Source organism: Cryptomeria japonica, chromosome 10 (assembly GCF_030272615.1).
Source record: "Cryptomeria japonica chromosome 10, Sugi_1.0, whole genome shotgun sequence".
Taxonomy (NCBI): Eukaryota; Viridiplantae; Streptophyta; class Pinopsida; order Cupressales; family Cupressaceae; genus Cryptomeria; species Cryptomeria japonica.
Genome location: NC_081414.1, coordinates 856,012,294 through 856,023,222, shown reverse-complemented (window position 1 = coordinate 856,023,222; position 10,929 = coordinate 856,012,294).

Below are 10,929 nucleotides of genomic sequence, written 5' to 3'. Positions count from 1 at the left end.
ATTAATGCTATTTACTTATTTCTTAAATGCGATGTACATTTCATTAATTTTTTAGATTAAAAACAAAGTAAATTTCATTAAAGGCTATTGAATGCAGAATTTAGTTCACGAAAATACTTTGGCTGCCTTCGCATCGAATAGTTACTGAGGTTCATTGCTTCTACAATTTTGTTGCATTCTCATTTGGCAAGGGTGAAAGATTTAAGGAAGCAGAACATTTTATTTGCGAAAAGTTTCCTAAGAAGACTGCATAAATCCAGGTATGATTTGTCAGCAATTCTTAGTTGCAGAAAGCTACCATTATTTCTCTGTTTTTGTTAGTAAAAAAATTTATTATTTGTTTTTTAATTAAAACCCCTATTTTTTTATTGCTCAACTTCATTGTTATTACTAATGTGGGTATTTTCCAGAATCGCTGATTATCGCCTGAGACTTTCATTCATTTATTTGTTCACTGACAGGGGTTTTAGAGAACAGTATCCAGACTTTTTTGCAGGAGCTTTGTTTACTGTGACTTAATTTGAAGAATTTTCATTTAGCTTCATTTTCATTTTCAAGAATTTTGGCTCTATGGCCAATGCATAGGCTAAGGCTACTGATATCCTTCTGCATAGACACTTTGTCCTGCATGTCGTCCATGTGTTGAGAAAAATTCTCCTTACAAAATCATAGATTTATCGCTGGAAACGAAGCAGAAGAGGGGAAATGTTTTTCTTTTTATATTCCGTTGTCCACAAAATTCGCCACAACAATGGCAGGAATTTGAGTCGTTTCTGTAATGCATATGATTTTTTTAATCTAGCAAATCAACATCAGATTGGTTATAAAATTTTGCTGCAGTTTTATTAATTTTTAATAGAAAAAAATATAGAAATTAACTTGGGTTAGTTGGCACATGTCGTCACCATTTATTCCCTCTCCATAAAATATTTAATGTTCTCCGTGCATATTTGTTGTGTCAAGGACAGGGTTGAGTTGGCTTATACAGTAAATGCCTGTAAATGTCATTTATACATATTTCTATGTATTGCTCTGCAGCTTTTCTTCTCCATGCTTCGAAAAAACGCTTTCGTTTTCTTGCAGTGCTCAGGCCCCTACCGTGAAAACTGAGGTTAGTAATTTCGCTTTAACAACCCCTTTTATCCCTATTTTCCGATACCCATTTCTACGTTATACCATCTGCAAATTCTTCGTCGAATATCTTTTTTGGGTGTTTTTTTATTGTTTGAGAGATTTATTCAAAAAGTTTGGCATTTGCTTTTCTCTGCTCCAAGCTTAGCCCGCGAAATTTAAGAAGTTTTTTTTTTTGGAGCCTTGCAAGAGCCCTTGTTTTTAGGGATGGTTAAATAACAAGTTGCGATTCGCAGGTAAAAAAAAATTAAATATTACTTGGGAACAATTTTTTTTTGACACTTTTAAAGTGTTTGTCCAATGTAAACACACAACTGTTGTGCAAAATTAGACTAATATATAATTCTTCATGACAAATATTTCTTTTATAGAATGCTGATTAGATAAATCTAGGGTGCTGAATTTTATTCCGAGGAACTGCTTTTAAGATCTTAGTTAAATTTGTACAGCCTGTAAGTGCAATTTTGGATCTACACCAACAATTGTTTTGCAGGTGCTGCTAGATAACATCAACAGTGCTGAATTTTATCCTAAAGAACTGCTTTCCATGGGAAGGGTTGCAGCTCCTATTTCTATTTCTTAGTGGTCTCATGGAATTCATTTATATAAAATGACAAAGTTTAGAATATATGTACCTGAAAATGCATGCAATCTGTCTAAGAATAAAGAAGGCACATTTTAGTGCCCTACAAACAGATAGCGCCAACATATCTCGAAGGGGCACTAAAATCATAAAGCTAAGTCAAGACAGAAGAAAAACATAAAACAACAATGTTCTACAGAAGCAAAAACAGACAGCGCTAGCATATCTCGAAGCTGCAATGCCAAAATCATAAAGCTAAGTCAACAAGTCATCCTCCTGGCATTCAAAGTAACGAATAAATTGGTAATAGGTTCAAATTTAACATAATTGATCACATTTTTCTCATAAACAAGAGAGGAAGATAACAGTGATATCAAAAATATCATTAAAATTGATTTTGAAACTTGAATATTATTTTCCCATGCAACTTCTGAACTTTTGTCCTTCTTGAGATAGGTTTTACTATGAGAAAGTAAGAAATAAAATTGTGTTCTTAAACCTGAATTAAAAGAATATAAGATACTGTACAACTTGTTTATCATGTTCTTTTGTATTTCGAAGCTAATATTAACATTGCACATATAGCAGACTAAATTTGAGACTAAAGACTATTCCATCAATTGAAGATCCATAGAAAGAGTTGGCTAATAACTGCTGAATAATTTAAACTATTAACGAGTTATCAAGGGAATTATCTTCAGTAGCATAACAAATCAAAGTGAGGTAAAATCTTCTGCTGTTTTAGCAAGACAAACATTCCGCAACTGATATTTTTCATGCACTAATGAACACATACTTCTCTGCGTCTAATTTTGCAGGAATTTGAATACAGAAGCTAACAACAATCGGCCATCAATAGGCTGCAACAGTTGCATAGTTTACAATGCTATTTGCATACTTACAGTGTTTTAATCGAGAATGTGACCTATTCATCTTGTCTAATTAATCCCATTATCCTGCATTTTATATGTTGTATTCACTACTATTGAAATCCTCTTCACTATGCTACAATTTTAAATATTCACAATATATCTCTACAACAAATGGTCCTAACAACCTGTTTTGGCAAAGAACTATAGTTCACAAGTTTTTAGCTAGTGGCAGGGACTCATGTTGTACACAGCTCTTGTTTTATAATGAAATAGTTCTATGATTTTGTAAACATACAAAGAAGCTCACTTAAGACTCATAGTCTATCAATAGGCATAACTTTCATATTATGACACCCTAACGAGGGGCAAGGGTTATGTCGATGGGAAGTACATAGATATTTTTAGATCAATAATGGTGTTTAAAAATGTCATGTCAATGCTTATCCTCAAAAAATTACTTCTAAAATTCAAAAAATAGCCAATGATGTGATGCCACATCAGCATACAAGTAAACATGAATTAGTGCACACTTATGGGTCTTATGACAATTTGGGACCATTTTAGACACCTTCACAAAAATGTGTGTTGATGTGGCATCATATTTGACCATATGGACTTGAAATTTTGCTTTTGAGTAGGGGATTTGACAAGTAAGCTGTTGTGGAATTTTATTTATTTTTAAATGTCCACATATGATTTTGAAAAGCGTGAAGTTAGGGTGAACATGTAGTGGCTCCTCTCCCCTATTGTGTCTCTATTAATAAGTGAAAAATATAATGTTTAGAGAGGTGAATTGCATATGCATACATCTAAAGGACATCTAATGGATAGGTGAAGTGCAGATGTACATGATATCAATTCAGTATAAGTGAAAAATGCAATGTTTAGAAGTGAATTGCACAAGGGATAGATGCAAGAAGAAACGAATTTTGCATTTTTTATGACAATGATATACATTACATGTATTTGGAAATTAAGACTTAGCAATTTTTGTACATGTTTTCGTACTATAGATAGCCTCCCATAACTATCGAAACTCGGGGTGAGAAACCCTCCTCTCCATCTCAGTGCCCCTACATTGGATGGATGATAGTTGAGGGTAGAACTTCGCCTTCCCTAAATTCTGAGTCAGCTAGGGGCATCAGCTTGCACTCGAGCTATTGCTTGAAAAACCTAAGCTCAAATTCATTGATTCGAGAATTAACGCCCTCTCCCGTTGCCCGGGTACCCCATATCTATCTATCTATATGGGGGGCCCTCAGGAATATAGTTCCCCCCCAACTATCATCTACCCAATGCAGGGGCACCCAGATGGAGAGGAGGGTTTCTCACGCAAAAGGATTCGTAGTTGTCTATGACATATAGGGATTCCCATGGCACATCCCTAAGCTAGGAATGAACTCACCTTCCGGATTCACATGGATCGCCTGCTATTGTTGGTGGTATCTGTTGTCTACCCCTCTCCAATATATATTTATGGGGTCGAATGCTCTCTTTTTTTATCAATGAGTGAGGTATAGGTGAAAACTACACTCAAAGAACTTACTCATCATTTATGAATTTTAAAAAGTAACAAATATATTATTCATAAGTAAAATGATATATATATATAATTACATTATTGATCATGAAAAAATAAGAAAAGAAATATTTTTTAAAAATGACATTAAGAATAAAAATATTAATTGATATGTCAACTTCAAAAGTAAAATAAAATAATTTGTAAATTCATAAAAAATTAATCTAAACTAACATTATTATTAGAAATCTAAATCTTAAAATTAATAAATTTTGAAAACTAATAAACGAAAAACCAAGAAATATTAAAGAAATAAAATTTATTTAAACATTTAAATATTAAAAACAAAAGAAGTATTAAATCTAATATTCTTGAGTTTAGGTTACATTATAGTGAAACTATACAATGGTGTGCAGACATCGACATTCTTAGTGTTTTGTAGTTCTGGTCTGATAGAAATGTATGCAAAAGTGGAAGCATTGACAAGGCATGTAAACTGTTTGACAGAATGCCTCAAAGAAATGTGGTCAGATGGAATGCCATGATTGCAGGGCACGGAATGGATATGTTGAAAAGGCTTTAGTAACTTCCAAGCAAATGCAACTGGCAAGCGTGAGGTCAAATTCTACAACCTTTGCCAGCATCCTTCCTGCCTGTTTAAACTTTAATATGATAGCCAGGGCAAATATACTGTGTTAGTTTGGTTGAAACAGATAGATTAGACAGAGAGGAGAGATGAATCAATGCAGCTGATGCAAGCATACAACCTTTTAATTTGCTAGGCATCAACAACTATAATAGCCGAATAAGATCCCCCAAACAAGAAGCAGTTGTTGGTTTCCATCTACTAGAATCTCCAAGAAAAGCCATGATTCCCTGATGTTCACAATTCTAACTTTGCTCACATATTCATTGCAAATCAAATGATCCTTTATTAACACCATCTAAAGATTAATATTTTATAAAGCCTAATGTAAAATTATAAACCTGCACAATTATCTTACCAAATGGAGAAACCTCGGCATAAAATGCATTTTAATCATCAATAAACCGAGACAGGCGGTTAGTTAGAGTATCACGATTTCTGACTGTCTGTGAAGCTTGATCTGATTTGAGGCGGTCGTTGCAAACTTTTGAAGCATTTTCAGCGGCAAATGCATGTGAATTAGCTAAACTATCCATGTGTCCCCACTAAAAAGGTTTGGGCATCTTTACTTGCAAGGTCTAGTACATTCCTTAACTGCTTAATTCCATTTCAGAAGCTTTCAAACGTTTCTGTTCCAAACACCACAACATTACCTAATATGCAGTAACCATTCAGTAGTGAAAATACTAAATACAGATATATTACTATTACACACACAACTAGTTCCATTTCTGTGTTTTTGAAAGTAGAAAATCAGATACAATTATTTGAATCACTCTACGCTATATTCTCGTAACAAAAATTCCTCGACAAATATTAGAATACATTTGCTTGTTGATAAATATTTATCGATGGTTATATTAAAGTTAAATCTAAGTGAATGAACAATATTTACAAAGGTCTTAACATTTGCTATGAAAGTATTACATCCAATTAACAAAAATGGTTGTATCCAGTCCAGATTTTTCTCATGATTCTTGTTGATTATATAGCGCACTCCATCCCCAGACTTTCATTGCTTGTTGCGAAACGTGATCAGATTTCAAGTGCATATAGGAAGAAACAACAAGAAATAATCTTCGAGGTTTATATTTTACAACTCTGGTCTGGAACACAATAAATTTTGGATCACATGTTTTATACTCACCAATTCAAAGGAAAGCTCAGTGAGTTATGTACCATGCATAAAGATTCTTGGCTCTCCCCAAAAATACAACAGCCTACGAGTATGAAAATTTTCTAGACGAGATCAGGTATGTCTATCCTCAATATATACTTATTTACTGACAATTTCACATTCTGCAAAGGATTTAATTCATCGAATGCTGTGTAGAGACGACCACAGAAGTTTGAGCAACAGGTATGCAACGGCTAAGCAGTCTTCCTGCGCAAGTGAACGCTTGAAATGTAGGACGGAAAAACCATTACACGGTGACGAAATTTTTTTCCTAGCGTGAGACATCACACAAATCCGGTGGGGTTCCCCACAATATAGCCTATCAACTAATAATTGGAACAACTTATTTGATAGGTTATGTAAGTTGATTAGAATGTTATTTTTCTAGCAGTTATTTTTAGGCTTCTAGATTTGAGCATGTGGAAATGGTTATCTAGTCCCTAGAATGCAATCTAGGGGCTAGATGGTTGTTTTTTATTGCTCCACCAATTTGGGCTTTTTTTCTCTCACGTGTCAATTATCTCAAGTTTTTCAATTTTTATCAATTTTTTTTTTTTTTTTATATTTATTCACTCACGTGAATTGAATATGCTAAACAAGTGGCACTTAGTTGCAAGTACTTGCCTTTATAGTATTGTAATAAAAATGTTTGTTGTAATTCTTAATTATTATAATTTTGAATTACTGTTCATTCTTAAAAATGATAAAGGGGATTTAATTTGGGGTGGTTCAGCAAAACTTCTTGATGGCACAAACCATGATGTCAAATATGCGTCTCTTTTTGGTAGACTTAGGTTATGCAAGAGTGAGAACCTATGAAACATCGACATTTAGGGGATTCTTTAAATGTAGTGAGAGCGGTGATGACAAAATCTGCATCAAGTTGGAAATCACAGATGTGGATTGATAGTTTTATAATTTACTAAGAGAGGCTGGAGAATATTCCATCACACATATTTGTTGTGAAGCAAATTTAGAGAAGCAAATTTCCTCTTGAACCATACAATCGACCAAAGCGTACCAACAATCATTTTAAATGACGCCTCGGTTTGGAAGGGATGGAAAGTAACCAATGTTGGGATAAGGAAAGAGGACGTCTTCCCTGTGTAGTTCTGAAATTGGGCAAGGTCGTATTTGATAAGGATCTGACACAATCAAACAAGGATGATTCAAATCCATTGTTATCCATGCTTTGAGATCACTAACAAGTTAAATATAGGTTGGGGATTGAATTTGAGTGTGGATTGTGGAACTAGTATAATGGCAAGCTAATCGGCAAGCTTGAAGAGGAAATATGATTTCATCTCACTCCTAGATTGCAAGTGTAGCTGCAAGCATAAGCTGGTCAATGATCAATTAAAGGAGGTTTTTTCTTTTATGGGGGACATTTTAAAAGATGTTATTGGAGTCATTATTGGGGAGAAGAATTTGTCAAGGGCACACATTCACAATGCTAAGATCTTGGAGAGGTATGTCTACAATATAATATACACAATAGGGAACCAAAAATACACCGTGACTACCATCAAATATTTGGTGCATCCAAAGTTTAAAAAATATAGCTCAAGATGCAGTGAAAGGTATTTCATTAGAACCTAAATCAAGGCTTATTGGTGATGCCATCTACGTCAAATCTTGAAAGGAGAGTGAACAACTAAAGGAGATTGTTGAAGTTTTGCAGGGAGTGCCTATCTTGTATGCTTCAACAGTGAAGCTTTATCCTCGACATAGATTGAACGACTTTAGGAGATCATTCAGACTATTTGAGTTTTGGTGCATACTCTTTGTGAATAAATATGTAATCCTTCTTTTAAGTAATGGAATGGAGCTATGAACTAATGAGATCACATTTTTGAGGGGCCTCATCCTCATATTTGTTACACACCCTTATATCTCCTTGTGTCGTCCTGTCTTCCACATTGTGTGTGGAACACATGGGACTCAAGCATACTTGAACCCAATACCTCCCTTGTAGGAGGCTCACAACTAACCACTATGTTGTGGGGTCATCCCCTTGAATTATTATTATTTTAAAATTATATTATTGTGTAATATTAATTATAGTTCTCTCCCTTCAATAAAATAATATTAAAAATAATAATATAATATAAACATTATAGTGAAAATATACATTTTTGTTAAGAATATAAAGTTAGTTTAATTATAAAATCTATATAATTATAATATAATTAATCTTAAATTTAATTACAATTTATTAATTTAAGAATATATATTATTTTAATTATATTTATGTAATTTTTTTTTTTTGATAGGTAACTGGCCAAAGCCTGAATAGCTTTTGACTGGAGCTATGAACCAGTGGAGTCACAACTTAGAATTTCACTTTAGATGTCCCTATTGGGAATTGAACTTGGGTCTCCACAATGAGAACCCAGTGTTTTGACCAGTTAAGCTCGACCCCTTTGACTATATTTATGTAATATTAATTATAATTGATCTTAATAAAATAACTATAAATAATTCTAAAATTAAATAATATAAACATAAAAGTAAAAATAGCTATTTTTTTAATAACGACTAAATAAAAGAAAAAAAGTTAACTTTATGATTAAATGTTATAAAATTATATTGTATATATTAAAATAAGTAAAAATAAAATCATGATTTTCAAAAATAATTGATAAAAAATATAATGATTTCAAAAAATATTTACAAAATTATAATTATAAAAGATACATATTTGGGTTTATTTTTCATAATAAAAAAATTTGTTGTGTAATAGAAAATAATTTAATTATTTATTTAAATTTTTATTTTATTTAATTTTAATGGTGTGAATCAAATACTCATATAATAGTTAATCGATTTTACTACCTATATTTGCAACAACAAAAAATTAAAAATTATTAAAATATATATATGAAAAATCACTTTATTTATAAGATTATCAATAAAATATTTTTAAAAATTTAAAGTACTTTTTTTCTAAATATAAAGAAATTAAAATTTAAAAAAAGCCTATAAAATCTATCATTCCTATAGATTTGCTCCTCAAAAAATTTCATCCAATCATATTGTAGATAAATAATTTCTAGTTTAAAAATATAAATATCAGCTTTATAAAAATCAGGGTTATTTTAAAAACAAAAATAATAATCACTTTCAATTTGTGCAAAAAATCAATTAATTAAGCTTAAGTGAATGCAATAGTATTGCCTACGACAAGTACTAATAACAAAATTCATGAGACCACAAACTTCCATACATTTTGAGCTTGAACTCTTCAACCTTCATTGCACTAGAAAATTCATAGGACCACCACTTTAAAATAATCCTAAAAAATCTCAGTGGCACCCACTAAATTTTTTTAGGAAGCCCCCTTTTATGGAACCCCAACCTTAAAGTTTGCATTGTAAATTTAGACCATTCACCATTAAGTCACATATCCAGCAAAGATGATGTTGGAATTTCTTGTCCTAGAAGAAAACCCTATTTTATAAGGGCATTGTATTACAATTAGATATTGTGATGTATTTTGAGATTTTGATAGCTATTGAGTTTTATCTAGATCTTTGGTTGGTGATACTTAGGTGAAATCTTTCTCTATGATTATATTGTATATTATTTTTTGAATAATATTTTGGGTGGCTTGCAGAGTGTGAGTTTTTTCTCTTGAAAGGGTTTCCCCAACGTAAGTACTATGTCATGGCATGCATGATATTTATGTATATTTCTAGTTAAATTATTTAATACTTGTAAATATTTGAAAATTTTTTGCATATCCCTCCTCTCAAGGCTAGCATACCTATGTTTAAAAAAATCTAAGTAAAGTATGACAAGAGATATTAAATTTGAAAAAATTTAATATTCATGAATAATAATTAAGAGTTGATTGTAATGAAATTGATGTAAAATGGTTCAATAAATTAGCATTAATACTAATGCTAATTCATCCCCAACTCTAATTCTATCTGTAGTTCCAATCCTAAACCTAACCTCAACCCTAATTTAACATTGAATCTAACCCTAACTAACCACTAATGCTAACAATGTTTAAACCCTAATCTAACATTAACCCTAACCATAAATCATCTTTAACCTTCACAGTATATGAACCCTAACCATAATTTACTCCTAAATCATTCTTTTAATAACAATAATTTTACCCTAACCCTAATTGAACCCTAGCCCTAACTCTTATTGAACCCTAATCTAGCACTACCCTAGAACTCTAACATTACTAATCTAATATTAACCCTAATAATATTAAAACCATAATCATAATCAAGCCCTAACCCTAACTTGAAGATTTCTCTTAAAACCCTAATTAAAACTTAACCCTATTTGAAACTTTTATCTCTAATTTTAGTTCTACCCTTAACCCTAATTGAACTATAACATTAACTCTATTTGAACCTTAACTAAATCCTAACTTAATTAAATCATAGCCTAACTCCAATGCTAATTAAACCCTAACCACAATTAAACTCTATCAGTAACATTAATTGAATGTTAATCCTAATTTAAATGAACCCTAAATTTAACACTTATTAAGCCACAACTCGAGTTGAAAACTAACCTTATTTTTAGTCATAACCCTTATTAAAATTTTGCCCTAATTTAACCCTAATCCTAATCCTATCTCCAATTCTAATTCTAATCCTAATTTTAACCCTTGTCTAACATTGAATCTAACCCTAATTGAACCTTAATACTAACCTTGTTTAAACCCTAGCCTAGCATTAATCGTAACCACAATTTAACCCTTTAAACCCTAATTAAACCCTAACCACAACCCTAACTCAAAGATATCTTCTATAATCCTTATTTAAACCTAATCTTAACTATAACACTAATCCTAGTTGTAATGGCAATACTTATTCTAATTTTAATTGTAAATATGATGCAAGAGCATCCCCAGTTCATAGCAATGTTGCATCAACCAAAAATATTTCCTTTCTATTATGATTTCTATTTGCAGTTTCAGTATTTCTTTCTGTGTCCCAGATTTGGCTCACCAGAACCTGTGGAGTTGGATTT